Source organism: Schistocerca nitens, chromosome 7, assembly GCF_023898315.1.
Source record: "Schistocerca nitens isolate TAMUIC-IGC-003100 chromosome 7, iqSchNite1.1, whole genome shotgun sequence".
Lineage (NCBI taxonomy): Eukaryota > Metazoa > Arthropoda > Insecta > Orthoptera > Acrididae > Schistocerca > Schistocerca nitens.
This window is the reverse complement of record NC_064620.1, coordinates 233,266,157-233,284,032: the sequence shown is the minus strand read 5'-3', so window position 1 is coordinate 233,284,032 and position 17,876 is coordinate 233,266,157.

Sequence of the window (17,876 nt, the reverse complement as noted above, 5' to 3'; positions counted from 1 at the left end):
AACGAGTGTACATCTGAGGCTAGTTGGGAACAGTTAACGACAATATATGAATTTTTCCACTCTTAGGCAGAAATTGTTGGTTGTGAGCTGAAACAGTCAACTTCAAGGGAGCTACACTAGTCGCCTAGCAAAACTTCCTCGGGTGACAACCGGCGGTTGAGGGCTTTTCCTCGGTGACCACTAAAATTCGTTGTCAAGGCCCCACAAGTTCCCGTTTTTTTCTCACCTTTTTTTTAGTTTCTGTCGACATAAAAGCACAGGAGACAAGTCTTGTGCTGTACTCGGTTCTCAGATTGAGGAAACGGTCTCTATATGGGTCAGTCAGTTGGTTAACCTTGAATGTACCTCAGACACGGCACCAGCCCTGCACGATGTCTGATGATCTGCTAGCTGCAGGTAACACACACTAAATGTGTCTATTAAGACGGAAATGGTCCGTGGTTAGTCGCTTAGAAAGGACGGTCAAAAATGTCTAATACATTATCGAAGTGTTATGTCAAAACAGTCTCTCTGTAGGTACTACCGGACTAACATAGGTGAGCACACACGGCTTCAACAGTCATGTCCAATCCGCTGACTACTGGTAACTAAGTAACATCATTGGTAAATAAGTAACATGATCCCTCCTGTCCACTGGAGTACATTTACGAGGTGTTTGAGAAAAGTAATTATATTGTTAATACATCTTTCTTCTTCATACAACTGTATTTTTCCCTTCAAATTAGTTCCCTTCGGCAGCTGCGGAAGTCGTTGTTCCAAGTCTTGGTAGCAGCGCTGAAACGCTTCAGCATGTAAGGCCTCTAATATTCTAGTCACATTCTTCTGAATTTTCTCCAGAGCCCAAAGATGGCGCCCTTTTAAGACATTTTTCACTTTCAGCAAAAGAAAAAAGTTACAACGACTCACGTCAGGTGAATAGGAAGCTGTGGAATAATATGAATACCTTTTGAGGTCAAAAATTCCCTAATGGAAGTGGCTGTAAGACTTGTGGCGTTGATACAATGCAGCATCCACTTGTCTGCAACGTCAAAATTTGATGTATGGTGCAAGTCCTCCCTCGGGCATGGGTGTGTGTGTTGTCCTTAGTGTTAGTTTAAGTTAGATGAAGTAGGGCGTAAGCTTAGGGACCGATGACCTCAGCTGTTTGATCGCATAAGACCTTAAGACAAATTTCCAAATTTCCATAAACCAACGAACGACCATCTATGTGCGACTGATCGTTGATCGCGTGTGACAAAGCTGATCGCGACAATTTTTTGTCGAACATCGTCACAGGCGATGAAACATGAGTTCTTCACTTCGAACCGGAAACAAAACGGCAATCAGTGGAGTGGCACCATGCCGCTCTCTTGCAAATAAAAAGTTCAAAGCCTCACCTTCAAACAGTAAAGTCATGGTGACCGGGTCTGGACACTGAAGGGGTTATTCTGTTTGATGTCCTCTCCCATGGTTGGCTGCAACGTCGACCAGTAGAGTGACACATTTGGGCATGCAGGCCCTCACAGTAATGTGGTGTAAGGCCGTGGCATTTAACGCAGAATATGTAAAGAAATAGGGTTTTGTAGCCAGGAAAGTGGAGAATAATACAGTGCATTGGAATCCTGGATAAAACCAAGTGCTTCCAGAAAAAGAATGTGTTTAAGAGCGCAATTCAGTGAATGCTCAGGAAGCAAAGACAGTTGCACTCGCGGTACAAGACAGATCGGGAGAATGAGGACAGGCAAAAGTTAGTAGAGATTCGTGCTGCTGTAAAAAGCGCGATGCGCGAAGCATACAACCACTACCACCGTCATACCTTAGCAAAAGATCTTGCTGAAAATTCAAGGAAATTCTTGTCTTACGTAAAATCGGTAAGCGGGTCGAAGGCTTCCATCCAGCCACTCACTGATCAGTCTGGTCTGGCAACGGAAGACAGCAAAACAAAAGCTGAAACTTTAAATTTAGCATTTGAAAAATCTTTGACGTAGGAGGATTGTACAATCATACCGCCGTTTAAGTCTCGCACAGATTCTCGTATGGAGAACATAGTGGTAGACATCCCTGGGGTTGTGAAGCAGCTGAATGGGTTGAAAATAAATAAATCGCCAGGTCCTGATGGCACTCCACTTCGGTTTTACAGAGAGTACTCTACTGCATTGGCTCCTTACTTAGCTTGCATTTATCACGAATCTCTTGCCCAACGTAAAGTCCCGAGCGACTGGAAAAAAGCGCAGGTGACGCCTGTATATAAGAAGAGTAGAAGGACGAATCCTCAAAATTGCAGACCAATGTCCTTAACATCTGTTTGTTGCAGGATTCTCGAACATATTCTCAGTTCGAATATAATGAATTTCCTTGAGACAGAGAAGTTGCTGTCCATGCATCAGCACGGCTTTAGAAAGCATCGCTCCTGCGAAACGCAATTCGCCCTTTTTTCACATGATATCTTGCGAACCATGGATGAAAGGTATCAGATGGATGCCATATTCCTTGACTTCCGAAAGCGTTTGACTCGGTGCCCCACTGCAGACTCCTAACTAAGGCACGAGCATATGGGATTGGTTCCCAAATATGTGAGTGGCTCAAAGACTTCTTAAGTAATAGAACCCAGTACGTTGTCCTCGATGGTGAGTGTTCATCGGAGGTGAGGGTATCATCTGGAGTGCCCCAGTGAAGTGTGGTAAGTCCACTGTTGTTTTCTATCTACATAAATGATGTTTTGGATAGGGTGGATAGCAATGTGCGGCTGTTTGCTGATGATGCTGTGGTGTACGGGAAGGTGTCGTCGTTGAGTGACTGTAGGAGGATACAAGATGACTTGGACAGGATTTGTGATTGGTGTAAAGAATGGCAGCTAACTCTAAATATAGATAAATGTAAATTAATGCAGATGAATAGGTAAAAGAATCCCGTAATGCTTGAATACTCGATTAGTAGTGTAGCCCTTGACACAGTCACGTCGATTAAATATTTGGGCGTAACATTGCAGAGCGATATGAAGTGGGACAAGCATGTAATGACAGTTGTGGGGAAGGCGGATTGTCGTCTTCGTTTCATTGGTAGAATTTTGGGAAGATGTGGTTCATCTGTAAAGGAGACCGCTTATAAAACAATAATACGACCTATTCTTGAGTACTGCTCGAGCATGTGGGATCCCTATCAGGTCAGATTGAGGGAAGACTTAGAAGCAATTCATAGGCGGGCTGCTAGATTTGTTACTGGTAGGTTTGATCATCACGCGAGTGTTACGGAAATGCTTCAGGAACTCGGGTAGGAGTCTCTGGAGGAAAGGAGGCGTTCTTTTCGTGAATCGCTACTGAGGAAATTTAGAGAACCAGCATTTGAGACCGACTGCAGTACAATTTTACTGCCGCCAACTTATATTTCGCGGAAAGACCACAAAGATAAGATAAGAGAGATTAGGGCTCGTACATGGGCATATAGGCAGCCATTTTTCCCTCGTTCTGTTTGGGAGTGGAACAGGGAGAGAAGATGCTAGTTGTGGTACGAGGTACCCTCCTCCACGCACCGTATGGTGGATTGCGGAGTATGTATGTAGATGTAGATGTAGATGTAAATGTAGATGTAGATGTAGAAGTGTTTAAGTTTAACAGGTCATCCATCATCCTTATTATTAAACGTCGGTCTGATCCCACAATTTCGACGTTTTCGTCAATTTTTGAAGTTGAAGGTCTCCCTGGTCGAGGTTCATCTTCAACGTAATGCAAATGGTTTGCGGCAGCGGAAAACTTCTCCTCTTGATAAGTAATGTTCCCCACAACCCTGTTTCAACTTTTCAAACGTCACACTCACGGATTCCCAAAGTTTAAAACAAAACGTGACGGCATAACCTTGGTCTAAATCCAGTTGTTCCACTTTCGTAACACAACTTCCCTGATGGGGCTCTCAGAAGTCACATGGTGCCTCCAAGAAACGCACTGAGCATCTGGAAGGAGTGAAGATACCGCTCTAAACAAGCAGAACAACACAGCGTTGCCAGATCGCTCGCAATATTGTTAGCTTCATCACTTATCTCACAGATCTCGTGTACAGGGTGGTCCATCGATAGTGATCGGGCCAAATATCTCACGAAATAAGCATCAAAGGAAAAAACTGCAAAGGACGAAACTCGTCTAGATTGAAGGGGGAAACCAGATGGCTTTATGGTTGGCCCGCTAGATGGCGCTGCCACAGGTCAAACGGATATCAACTGCGTTTTTTTAAGTAGGAACCCCCATTTTTAATTACATATTCGTGTAGTACGCAAAGAAATATGAATGTTTTAGTTGGACCACTTTTTTCACTCTTTCGAGTTATTTGTAGCTGAGGGCCAAAGGGCAAGACACCAACCCTCGAAGGCCGGCTAACCGGACACTCGCCATGGCGAGAGGGACAATAGTTGTGAAAGAGCGGGCGGCTGTCATAGGCCAGGATCTGTGCACTTTCTACACTAGAGGGCGAATATGTATATTTTGTTTTGTGTGTGCTTCTCTACATACGTTGTCATTCATTGCAATCCAAACAGATCGGAATCATTATACAGCCGTTTAAATTTCTGGTCCTCCGGAAAAATTGATGATTCCAATTTCCGTCTGTGGGCGCTAACAGGCGTTGAGATCCCTCCAATAAAGTTTTCTGAAATAAAAACTAAACATCCGAAATAAAGGCAATGTGTTGGGAAGTGTAAACCCTTACACAGCTGCGAAACCAAAGTACGCTGCTGGATAATACTGAGCAACCAGTTACCCCATCCCGCACACTGTAACAAGCTATCGCACCACTTGTTTTGCTGTCTACGGTGTGGTCGAAACGTCACTACTCGACTGGCCCAGCCTTGGATCCTTCATAGATGATACAGTGTACGAGAATGTCGCTGAGACGACGGGCTGCATCTTTCGAAAGGACACTAGCGTGTTCAGTTACGTGCATGTCTACAATAGCTGGAGCCACGAAAAATGGCGGTCGAGTTAAGACTTGTTCTCCGCATCTATGTCACGCATTCTCCGACAGCCAATGACCGTTCAGTAGTGTTCTCAGCATTCTGCTCTGAATGTCATAGCCAATGCGAGCATTAAACGTGATCATAGCGAGTTATTTACTGAATTTCTATTTCATTTGTTACGTTTTGCCGCGACTGATGGTGTTGGTAAGTGACACATTCTCCACAAGCAAGCAAGAGACATAATTTTCTGTATATCTTCAAGTACATAGCACGTGTATGCGCTTGCCGCAACCGTCGCTTCGAATCGGCAACAATGCATGTCTCGAACTGCGCGAACAGCCGTCGTTCATGGATCGGACTATAGGTCTACAACTCCTATGAGCCTGTAAAAGGAATTGTGAAACAGCCTATATATATATATCCTGGCGATACATGACGAACTACTTGATACCGAACTACTTGATACCAACCCGTCGTGCATTCGGAAACAGAAAAGATAACGTGATGACACTATTCCTAGATAAACTGACGTTTAGCACTTCTCCTTCGAATAGGCTACTTATAGGAGTATATGGAGGCACTCGTGGCGATCACAGGAAATCACACTGTTCTACAGGGATAGTGCTGTTGAACTATGTATCAACCAGCACAATTAGAATATAATGAAGACTGATATATTGGTGTCATACGAAACGCAATGCTGCCAAGTATAACATCTAAATTCCGTTATTTGTCTCTACAGTCATTTTCTCTAATTTTTTCAATTTGTATGAGTACTGTTACAAGGAACTTCTGCTTTACCCTTATTTCTGTTTTTTTGTTTTTGTTCTGATTTGAGGATTCCACAGCTTTCCATTGCATCTCTTCTCTGTCCATGTTCATTTGGCGTATGAATCTTCTACGTTACTTGTGCTGCATGGCGTTGCTCATTGGTACGTTCAGCGACTCGTGCTACGTTCCGCTCAGTGTGTACGGACAGGCTGACATAGTCTTGGCCGGTCTGCCAGTGAGGAATCGTTCCGCGTCGCCGCGCCTCTTAATCCCGCCTGCCAGTGCTACGAATATAGTGTCAGTAGTGTCTCCGCCTGCAGGCCCCATGTGTGTCATCAGAACGCCGGCTGCCGTCGGCAGCCACGCGCCGCGCGGCCCGCATCGGAAGCGGCGTGGGCGCGTCCAAGGCAAAGTGGGGAGGGGGGCACAGAGGGGGCAGGGGGGCTGCGGGACGCGCGCTGCCTGCAGAGCCGCGGCAGTCACCGGGGGCAGCGGGGACCTGGGCGCTATCTCCGTCTTCCAGCACCGGCCGCTGTCGCTGCGCTTTATATAGGGCCAGCGGTTGGTTCTGTACTGGACGCCTACTGGGATGTGGCCGGAACGGAAGAAGGTGTTGTCTTAGGGGCGATACTAACAATCACAAACACACTGAAAATATCTGCCACCCCCTTTTTTTTTTCTTTTTTTTTTTTTTTTTTTGAATGATTCTGTTTACAAGGGGCGTTTCAGAAGACATGTAGGTATACCGATGCCACTCGCTTCAGTGGCGGGGATGGGTGGCAAAAGTTAAAACATGCCGGAAATGGGAAACGATGTTTGAGGGCGAATTAATAGCGGAAGCCAGAGGCAGACGTAAGCTGTAAAAGAGACAGAGGTAGGCGCAGTTTACAAGAGAAAGACAGAAGCAGACGCTGTTTACAAGAGTGAGACGGAGGCAGACAGCCTAAAGCCGTCCGCCCTGTAGGAGACGTTAAGTAGAAGAGAGAGTGGAAGACTCACGAGCGCTCCACTGCAGCTAGACGCTGGAGGAAGTCACGCGCTCTCTCTGCCACGCCTCCGCGTTGGTGTTCAACGAATGCAGCGCCGATCAGGCATATGTTTTATCGATTCTTACATTTCTAAGTTTCGAGCTAATAACAGTAACCGAAATGACATGCAAATATAGAAAAAAATGGATGTATGTACACTCTAAGACAAAAAATACGTAGCATTAAGGGATTATCAGAATGAGACGGAAATCGGTACTTGTGTCGTACATGTACAGATATAGAAATGAATACAATTTCAGAAATGTTGGATGATTTACTCAAGAGAAAGACCTTCACAAACTGTGCAAGTCAATCATACGTTCATCCACCTCTAGCCCTTATGCAGCCCTTACTCGGCTTGATATTGACTGATAGAGTTGTTGGATGTTCTTCTGGGTGATATCTTGCCAAATTATGCCCAAATAGCGCGTTAGATCGTCAAAAACACGAGGTGGTTGGAGGTTCCAGCCCATAGCGCTCCAACAGTTTCATTTGGGGAGAGATCTGACTACCTTGCTGGCCAACATACTATCTGGAAAGCACGAAGAGAAGCAGCAGAAACTCTCGCAGTGTGCGGGCAGGCAATATCCTGCTGAAACGTAAGCCCGGGATGGCTTGCTATGAAGGGCAACAAACCAGGGGGTAGAACATCGCCGACGTACCAGTGTGCTGTAAGAGTGTCGCGAATGGCTACCAAAGGGTCCTGCTATGAAGTGAAATGGTAACCCATATCATCATTCCTGGTTGTCGGGATTTATGGCGGGTGACAGTCAGGTTGGTATTCCATCGCTGTCCGGGGTGTCTCTAGATACTTCACTGGTCATCACTGACGACAATTCTACTCCAGGCGATGAGATTCCAGCCCCAATGTGCCCGGCACCACAGCAAACGGGCTCGTTGAAATATAGAGATCGATGGTAGTCAACCCAGACCCAATTCTGTGAGCCGCCTGTTAATGGTCCCTGTGGTCACTGAAGCACCAGTTGCACGTTGGATTGATGGTAACGACTATTGCTCGGTCCTCATGTTCTGTCGTCTCTCCAGGTCGGCCGCTTCCTTCTTGACACTGTGTTCGCCCATGGTTCACCCATTCCTGCCAACATCGTCAAATAGTGCCATCGCTCCTATTCAGATGTCGAGCGATTCGCCGATTACTGCAACTAGTTTCTTTGAGCCCAACTATAATCCTCTCTCAAATGTGCACATTTGCGTATATTGTTTAAGCACCAATATGAGAGGCATAGTTACTGTCCAACCTGAATGCACGGAATGATTGCCAAAGACTTTCCGTCCTGTAATCGACATGTCTCCTGTTCACTATCATTGGCAGCTGCGCGACGAAATGGTTCAAATGGCTCTGAGCACTATGGCACTTAACATCTGAGGTCATCAGTCCCCTAGAACTTAGAACTACTTAAACCTAACTAACCTAAGGGCATCACACACATCCATGCCCGAGGCAGGATTCGAACCTGCGACCGTAGCAGTCGCGGGGTTCCGGACTGAAGCGCCCAGAACCGCTCGGCCACAGCGGCCGGCCAGCTGTGTGGTGAAATTGCGCTGCAGTGACACACATTCCTCCATCGGTCGCCAAAGTTTACTGTTTCGCGTTTTCCGTCGATACCTGTACGAGTATCAATGTGTGAAAAATTTGCATAACTGCTTAGTGCTTTCCCACTTTTTCTTTTTTTATGTATATTTATACATCACCTATCATATGTTGACTGAATGTTAGATATGTACCTTGGAAAACGTAGTGAATTTGGAATATAATTAATGCTACCGGCAGACTTCAGGCTAACTAAAAAACTCATGCATAAATAGTTGAAAATAACTCGGAGTTTATATATCAATCGTCCTACAAATTGTTATCTGCGTCAGGTTAACAGTACAACCATCACTTTTGTAAGGTAAGCCACTTCTTATGCTTTGTATCTACTTCTAAATTCCCACAAAACCTGTTTTGTGGTACGTGGTGGAGAATACTTGGAGGAGCACTAGGGACTTTTTCATCCCCCTCTTGTTCCGTTCACGAGTGGTTTTTCGCAGGACAAGAGTTTCAGGTGAGCTCAATGTGACCAACAATTTCCCCAGTTTTTCCGTCGCAGTCATTTCGCGACTTGTGTGTTGCTTATCTGTTCTTGGAACATAGACTTTTGGAATTTCTACCGGACCCTCTCCGACATGCACAAAGCCGCTCCTGTAACAGCTAATAGTGGAGTTTTATGGGCAATCAGTAGAGGAAACAAAAGAAAACTTCGGAGTAGGAATTAAAATCCATGGAGAAGAAATAAAAACTTTGAGGTTTGCCGATGACATTGTAATTCCGTCAGAGAAAGCAAAGGTCCTGGAAGAGCAGCTGAATGGAATGGACAGTGTCTTGAAAGGAAGATATAAGATGAACATCAACAAAAGCAAAACGAGGATAATGGGATGTAGTTGAATTAAATCGGGTGATGCTGACGGTATTAGATTAGGAAATGAGACGCTTAAAGTAATAAATGAGTTTTGCTATTTGGGGAGCAAAATAACTGATGATGGTCGAAGTAGAGAGAATATAAAATATGGACTGGCAATGGCTAGGAAAGCGTTTCTGAAGAAGAGAAATTTGTTAACATCAAGTATAGATTTAAATGTTAGGAAATCTGTTTTGAAAGTGTTTGTATGGAGTGTAGCCATGTGTGGAAGTCAAACACGGACGATAAATAGTTTGGACAAGAAGAGAATAGAAGCTTTCGAAATGTGGTGCTACAGAAGAATGCTGAAGATTAGATGGGTAGATCACATAACTAATGAGGAGATATTGAATAGAATTGGGGAGAAGAGATATTTGTGGCACACCTTGACTGTAAGAAGGGATCGGTTGGTAGGACATCTTCTGAGGCATCAAGGGATCACCAATTTAGTATTGGAGGGCAGCTTGGAGGGTAAAAATCGTAGAGGGAAAGCAAGAGATGAACTAAGCAGATTCAGGAGGATGTAGGTTGCAGTAGATACTGGGAGATGAAGAAGCTTGGACAGGATATAGTAGCATGGAGAGCTGCATCAAACCAGTCTCTGGACTGAAGACCACAACAACAACAACAACAATGAGTATCTCTGTGACGTCAACGAACCCGTGGCGAAATGAGTAGTGAGGTCTGAGGCGTAGCACTTGCGCCCAACGGCCTCGATTGTTCCTTGGAAATATTTCAATATTTGTGTTCCATTACATTCCTTGTCTGCGGATCCCCCAAGTAGAGACAAGTGCTCTACGTTGGGGATAGTATACGCAGGAGTAGATGATGGTTCATGGTGTTTAAATCTAGTTACCGATTTTGTAGTTTGGTATGCGCACTAGCGACCATCGTTATTACTCTCCGCCATTTTCTACTGCTTTTGTCGTTGTGGGACATGCATTTGTCTTTTGTACAGAATTTATAAGTTTTGGAGCTTTATAATTACGCTATCTCGAAGATACCGTTCTTTCTTTCGTTACAGAATTCTATATATTTTTAAAATTACTTATATAAAATGTGGACGGTTAACCCATTTTTCAATGGTAGTGCGCCATCTTGTACCTTGAAATGGAACGTCTTCTGCCACGAAGCACGTGATATTTCGAAATGAACTGAGTTTCTGCAATGTATTAGTAGTGTAGCAGAAAGCCTTTTAAGTATAGTATTGAAAATATTTTCTCTGTTCACTTTTTATTTGTAACAGAACATTTAGTCCTAGGTATGTGACCGTGATGTACCTTGAAGCATTCTTTTTTATTTCGGAAAACCTTAATTTTAGGCCGGTATTACACTACCATATTTCTTTGACAAAGATTTGATTGAAGGTATGACCAAATATTCGTCAAATTTGTTTGACAAAGATATTTGATGTGGCGCTATAAAGGAGTATTACACTGTCATCATGTTTTTCGTCAAAGTTCAAGATGGCTTACTATGCGCAGCAGTTGCATGTACCACAATTGCACTGTGTGTGCATTTCTAAGAGAAGCGAGGAGAAAGAAAAAGAAACGTACCTGGACGAAGCCGTGGGTTTTACGGCGAAACGATAAAAGCATTCAACAAAACTTGTTACCTGAGCTTATAGTGGAGGACGTCAAGTCGTACGTAAATTACTTAAGAATGGATGAGCAATATTTGCTCACTGAATTGTCTCGTAGTAGTAGTAGTAGTAGCAGTAGTAGTAGTAGCTTTATTCATCTGTAGACCAATTTTAAATTAGCTAATTTGTATACACATACGTTTACAAACTTCTAGTTAGAGACAATCATAAGATTTAGTCCTGGTATACAATACCTTTTTATAAATAACTTATTAAATAATGTCATGCCACACTGTTCACTCATATCTCACTATCAGCCGCTACACACACTATACACACATTGTTTCATGACAATTCGCTCACAACACACACAAACACACACAGCCTGTTGATCTCTGGGCCATTTTCTGTACCACAATTTCCCATTTGCTATCCTGAAAAACTGAGTCATTATCGCTCTATAATGAGTGATATGTTGAGCTCAGAAAGGAGGAGAGGTGTTAGTATAGCGCAATGCGTATCTTGGGGTAAGGTTTTCTAGAAAAGGAAAAAAAAAAGGAAAAAAAACGTAGTTTGAAGGTGTTATGTGGAATGTTGGATGTTTTATAATCATTATTATTATTTATTTTGTATAACTTTATTTACGAAACCCCTACTCTATTACATCTAAGTAATTCTGCAATGTATAAAATGTATTGCATAACAGGTACTTTTTAGCTGCCTTTTTAAATAAGTGAATTTTTGCAATTTTTTAATCTCTTTTGGTAATTATTGTACAGTTTTATTCCTTGATAGAAAACGCTGTTTTCAGTTTTATGTTTTTTTTTCTTGGCAAATGTAATTTGAGTCCAGCTCTTGTTCCATGGTCATGGACAGAACTGGTTGTGCAGTAATTACCAATGTTATTTTTGATGTGTACAACTGACTGATAAATGTATTCACACGGAGCAGTTAAGTCCCCAGTGTTTTAACAGATCTATACAATGAGCTCGCCTACCAATTTTGGTTATGATTCTTATGGGTCTTTTCTGGAGTTTTAAAACTGTGTTCATATTTTGAGCATTTGTTCTCCAAAAAAGAATGCCATAGATAAGAATTGAATGTACATATGAATAGTATGTAACTAAAAGACACTGCATATTACACACTGATGATAGGATTCTAAGGGCATAACATGCTGATGACATTCTGTTTTCAAGTACCTTTGTACACTCACACCACTTCAGCTAAGAATCAATATTCATTCCGAGAAATTTTGCATTTGTTACACAGTCAAAACAGATGCCATCTACATTTAATTTAACATTGTCATTTTCCCTCTTCAAACTGAAATTCATGGCATTAGTTTTCTTTATGTTCTACATCACTTCATTGCTTATTGACCAATCGTAAACTTACTTGAGAGATTCATTTGCTTTCTCTGCAAGGACGCCTCTTGTTTTCTCAGTGGCTATGATATTGTTTTCATCAGCGAAGAGAATTTTTTCACCATGAGTAACACTACTAGGAAAGTCATTGATGTATATGAGAAATAGTATTGGTCCTAACATGCTACCTTATGGAACCCCTATATTAATGTATTTTGGTTCTGATAAGTGTTTTACAAAATGTTAATTTCGCCATATTGTCCTAACGTATACGTCTGCCGTTCTCAGTGTGAAATAAGAGTAATAGGAGCTCGAACGGAAAGCTTTAAGTGTTTGTTTTTCGCACGTGCTATTGCAGAGTGCAGCGCGGTCTCAGGCACCTTGTGTTTTACTAAATGCTAATTTCGCCATATTTTCCTAACGTTTACGTCTGCCGTACGTCCCACACTGATTTCTGCTCTTATTTCAAGCAGTTTTCTTTGTCTGTTAGCACTGAAAACTCTACGCAAATCCCGCCGTTCTCGGTTGTTAAGAGAAGACCGTCGGCCACAGTGTTCTCCGCAGTGAAAGGTAATGCCTGGTATTTTCGGCACACTCTTGACGCTGCGGATCTTCGAATATTGAATTCCCTAATAATCTGTGAACTGGAAACTCTCACGCGCCTAGCTCCAACTACCAGTCCGGATTCAGAGTCTGTTAATTCTCGTCGTGCGGCCATAGTCACATCGGAAACCTTTACACATAAATCACCGGAGTCTAAATAACAGCTCCGTCAATCCAATGCCCTTTTGTACCATGTGCACGCTGTACTACTACCATCTGCATATGTGCACATCGCTATCAGATGACATTTATCATCTCAGTGTGAAATAAGTGTAATAGGAGCTCGAACGGAAAGCTTTAAGTGTTTGTTTTTCGCACGTGCTATTGCAGAGTGCAGCTCGATCTAAGGCACCTTGTCACGCTCCGTGCGGCTCCCCCCGTCGGAGCATGGGTGTGTCTGTTGTCCATAGCGTAAGTTAGTTTAAGTAAGATTAAGTAGTGTGTAGGCTTAGGACACCTACGACCTCAGCAGTTTGGTTCCATAAGACCTTACCACAAATTTCCAATTTCCCATTGCAGAGTCGAAAGTTGGTGGTACGACCTCAAAGTGATTCGATGAACTCCCTACCAAGCGTTTACAGTAACTGCAAACTGTGAACAGTCAACAATGTTATGAAAAGGATAGATTGCTGCTCACCATACAACAGATACGTTGAGTTGCAGACAGGCAGAGTGTGCCTGCCTGCAACTCAGTGTGTCATCTTTACAGTGAGCAGCAATCTATCCTTTTCATAATGTTGTTTGTGTTCCAAGCTAGACGTTCCATTGTTTACAGACGAGTCATGTGGATGTAGACGCTTTTCTGAACCGATAATGGAGTAGTAAACTGATAGTAACGACACGATCTATTTTTCACTACTTCATATTCACTGATTTAAATGTGTGCTCCTTTTGATACCAAATTCCATCTTATTGTTACAACACGTTACCTACTTATTATTTATCCTCTCGCATAAAATGCCATAACAATGCATAGAATGGCATTGCAGTACTAGTACAGGTTTATCCCATTATTTCGGAACGTTAAGGACGTATTTATCGGTCGAGGAAACTTGTTCAGCGATTAATGCTAAATTAGAGAGTCTAAATTTTGGAACGTCAGATCCAAAAAAACTCGTCTTCTTTCACTTTCGTCTGTGATGGACGAAGAAACATGTCGCGGAGATACGTGAAGCTTTCTCCAGCTTTTGAAAAGGCTTTACCAAAATGTTTTATTAGGCCCGAAGTAAAGTTTATAGTTGGTAACAGATATTTTTCTGATCCAGGAAGCCTAAGAGCTTGTCATAGCTATCAGCAGGGTAAGGCAGCTAATACATAACATCCCAAATATATCTGAAGCGAATACAAAATTAACTTTTCATTAAGTTAATAACGTGGTGAATCTTCTGATATATGCAGGCAGATTTTGACGGTTATAGTTGCAGAATTATGACACCACTTCCTGTATTTTTAATGCGATTAGGTATTTTTCCAGTGTCATTGAAAAGAATCTAGAAAGAGGATTTTTAAGCTATAAAATATGCAGAATTTGGTCAAACAGTAACGAGATAACTGTGGCGAAAATGACTGTTCATCCATCAGGGCAGGTCCCTCAAACTTGTGCATCCATGGACCAAATGTAAACCAACGGTCAGCGTATTCACTATTGTGATTGTCATACAACTCCAAGTGAAATTTCAGAGATTTTCGATATGGTGGGTGTGCACACCACTTTGCGTTTCCTGAAGGACCGATCCAATCCCCTTCAAATGTTCTGATGAGAAAGTTTCCAATCATCTATGCAGAGGCATCCGTCATGTTGGTGGTACATGGACTGCCTTACGATTCCCAGTTGCTGCGCAGTACATATGTTACGAAATATTGATCTGTTAGTAAGTAAAAGAAAAGGTTGATTACACAAATTAATGGTGAAACTGCTTACAGAATGCGTGCAGTTAAAGTTTATCGGTACGCATGCAACAGCATGATTGCCAGTATGTTCCGAAATGCCGCGCATAAAATGGTTCAAATGGCTCTGAGCACTATGTGACTGAACTTCTGAGGTCATCAGTCCCCTAGAACTTAGAACTACTTAAACCTGACTAACCTAAGGACATCACACACATCCATGCCCGAGGCAGGATTCGAACCTGCGACCGTAGCGGTCGCGCGGTTCCAGACTGACGCGCCTAGAACCTCTCGGCCACACCGGCCGGCTGCCACGCATAAAAACGGTATTTTTCCGCGCTCATAACTCGGGTTCTATGGTGACAGAAATGTAGGTTCGCGTATTTTCAAATGGCTCTGACCACTATGGGACTTAAGATCTGAGTTCATCAGTCCCCTAGAACTCAGTACTACTTAAGCCTAACTAACCTAAGTACATCTCACACGTCCATGCCGCAGGCAGGATTCGAACCTGCGACCGTAGCGGTCGCGTAGTTCCAGACTGAAGCACCTAGAGCCGCTCGACCACTCCGGCCGTCCACGTATTTTCGATAGCTCTTGCGCTAGGGACCACTTTTATATTCAACATAAGGATCGCCTTTGTAGCACTGTCCTACAGTACAAAGTATGAATATTACACACTTCCTCCAGCTTATTAAAATGGAGAAAATCGCTTGGTTCTTTTTGCATTTGGCGTGATGTACGGTGGGCCTTAAGGGGCTTATGGAGTCACCATTAGTTCATTGCCGTTCCTTAGAAAACCTGATAAAAGCGCGCTTTTATCAACTTTTGCGTAGCAAAACCGAGTCCCAGATTCCAAGATGGCTGTGCACAGCACATGAAATTCATACAACATGTTCCTGAGACCCAGAACTCGATAAACCTTGGAAATTTCCTCGATATCTGTATCCGCATCCGAGATACAGTGCTTCAAAGTTACCCGATTTGTGTACGTAAAATATGTATCTGAAATTTGGTGCGAGGCAAAAGTGTTGTTAATTATAGTCAGGCAGCACGGATAAATTGGTGTGAAGTGTCTCCGATTACTGTAAGGGTTCTGGGAGCCCTACGTTATAGTCCTGAAGTACATGCAAAACATTTTTACACGTAAAATCCGGTATGAGGTGTAAAATTAGATTTGCGTTATTTCAGTTTCACATACGTAAACTATCAAAATTTTACTGACCAATACATTTCTTTTCACATCAGCAACATGCCCAGCTGTATCGGAAAGATGCTCCTATCGGAGCGCAAGTAATGCGATTATGTTCCTGTTTATATGAGACACAGTCACTGAAAAGTTTGTTACCATCTCCAGCAGCTTTAAAAATTTCCCAAAAATTTTGTCATACGAATGTATTCGCGCTTTTTTTTCCTGAGAAAGGAGGACACTGAGGCAGTGGGAAAGAGACGGGAAAGTAAGCCGGCCGTGGTGGCCGAGCAATTCTAGGCGCTACAGTCTGGAACCGCGCGACTGCTTCGGTCGCAGGTGTGACTCCTGCCTCGGGCATGGATGTGTGTGATGTCCTTAGGTTAGGTTTAACTAGTTCTAAGTTCTAGGGGACTGATGACCTCAGAAGTTAAGTCCCATAGTGCTCAGGGCCATCTGAACCATTTGAACGAGAAAGTAGTAAGTACTGTAAGTTAGAAGACAGTGGTTGTGGTATAGAAAGAGCGACGGAGACAACGGCAGTGTGAGAGAAAGAGACGGACGCAGTGACAGTGGAATATAGCTGACAGTGATAGAACAGTGGTAGGAAAACAGTGAAGGAAATAGTGCCAGTGGGAGAGAGGAATAAAGAGAAGGAGGAAATGGAAGTGGGTAAGAGCCCGTGGTAGTGAGAGACAGAGTTGTCAAATGACAACAAGGAAGAGAGTGATAATGACAGTGGGAAGAGACAGCAGCAGTGGCAAGGAAGGAATGAGACTGTAGCAGTAAGAGAGAGCAAGACAGAGACAGTGACAGTGAGAGGAGACAGTATTAGTGTGACAGAACGAAGGAGTCTGTGACTGTCGTACAGAAGCCAGTGACAGAGGGACACAAAGAGATAATGACAATGATTTGGGCTGAATGAGTGAGTAAGAATGGGCAAGTGGGTATGAGCGTCTTACAGCGATGAACTAGTGGGAGTGAGTGAGTTACAGCTGGGGCGTGAAAATGTTCGCATGACAAAATTGTTCGGAAAATTTTTAAAGGTGCTGAGCAAGCAGGCACCCCACATTTCAATCAGTCTTTTAAAGAAACGGGAACATATTCGTATTTTTTGTGCTGCGATAGGAGCATTTCTCCTCTCTTTTTTAAAAACTGGTTCATTTCCAGTCATCTGTGAGGAAAAAAGTAACAGATCAGACGTCGCACACACGAATAATAGAAGAAGTAAGTAATAGACCATAAGCAACACACTGAGATGACACAAGTCATGAGATAGCGATTAGGATATATACTTATGACGGTAACACCGCATACACAAGGTAAAGAAGGGAAGTGCAAAGGCGGATCTGTCAGTTGTACTCAGGTGATTCATGTGAAAAAGTTTCTGACGTCATTATCGCCGCACGACTCTGAACGCGGAAGGGTAGTTGGTGGACACCTGGGACTCTCCATTTCGGCCATCGTTAGCGAATTCAGTATTCCGAGATCCACAGTGTCAAGAGCGTGCCAAGAGTACCAACTTTTAGGCATTACCTCTCACCACGGACAACGCAGTGACCGACGACCTACACCTACCGACCAAGACAGCGGCGTTTGCGCAGAGTTGTCAGTGCTGACAAGCGAGCAACACTGCCTAAAATAACCGCAGAAATGACGAATACAGCCGTTAGGACAATACGGCGAAATCTGGCTTTTTATGGGCTATGGCAGCAGATGGCCGACGCGTCTACCTTTACTAACAGCACGAGCTAGGGAGAGGCTCCGTAGCTCGTGACAATACCGGTGGGACCCTATACGACCGAAGAACCGTGGCCCGGTCATATCTGTCCCTATTTCAGTTGGTAAGAACTGACGGTAGGATTCGAGTGTGGCGCAGACTCCAAGAAGCCATGACTCAAGGCAATGTGCAAGCTGGTGGTGGCTCCATGACAGTGCAGGCAGTGCGTACATGGAAGGGAGTGGGTCCTCTGTTCCAGCTGAACCGATCAGAGCCATTTGAACCATTTTTTGAGCCTCTGCATAGATAATTGAGACTTTCTTACCATAACATATGTAAGGCACTGGATCGG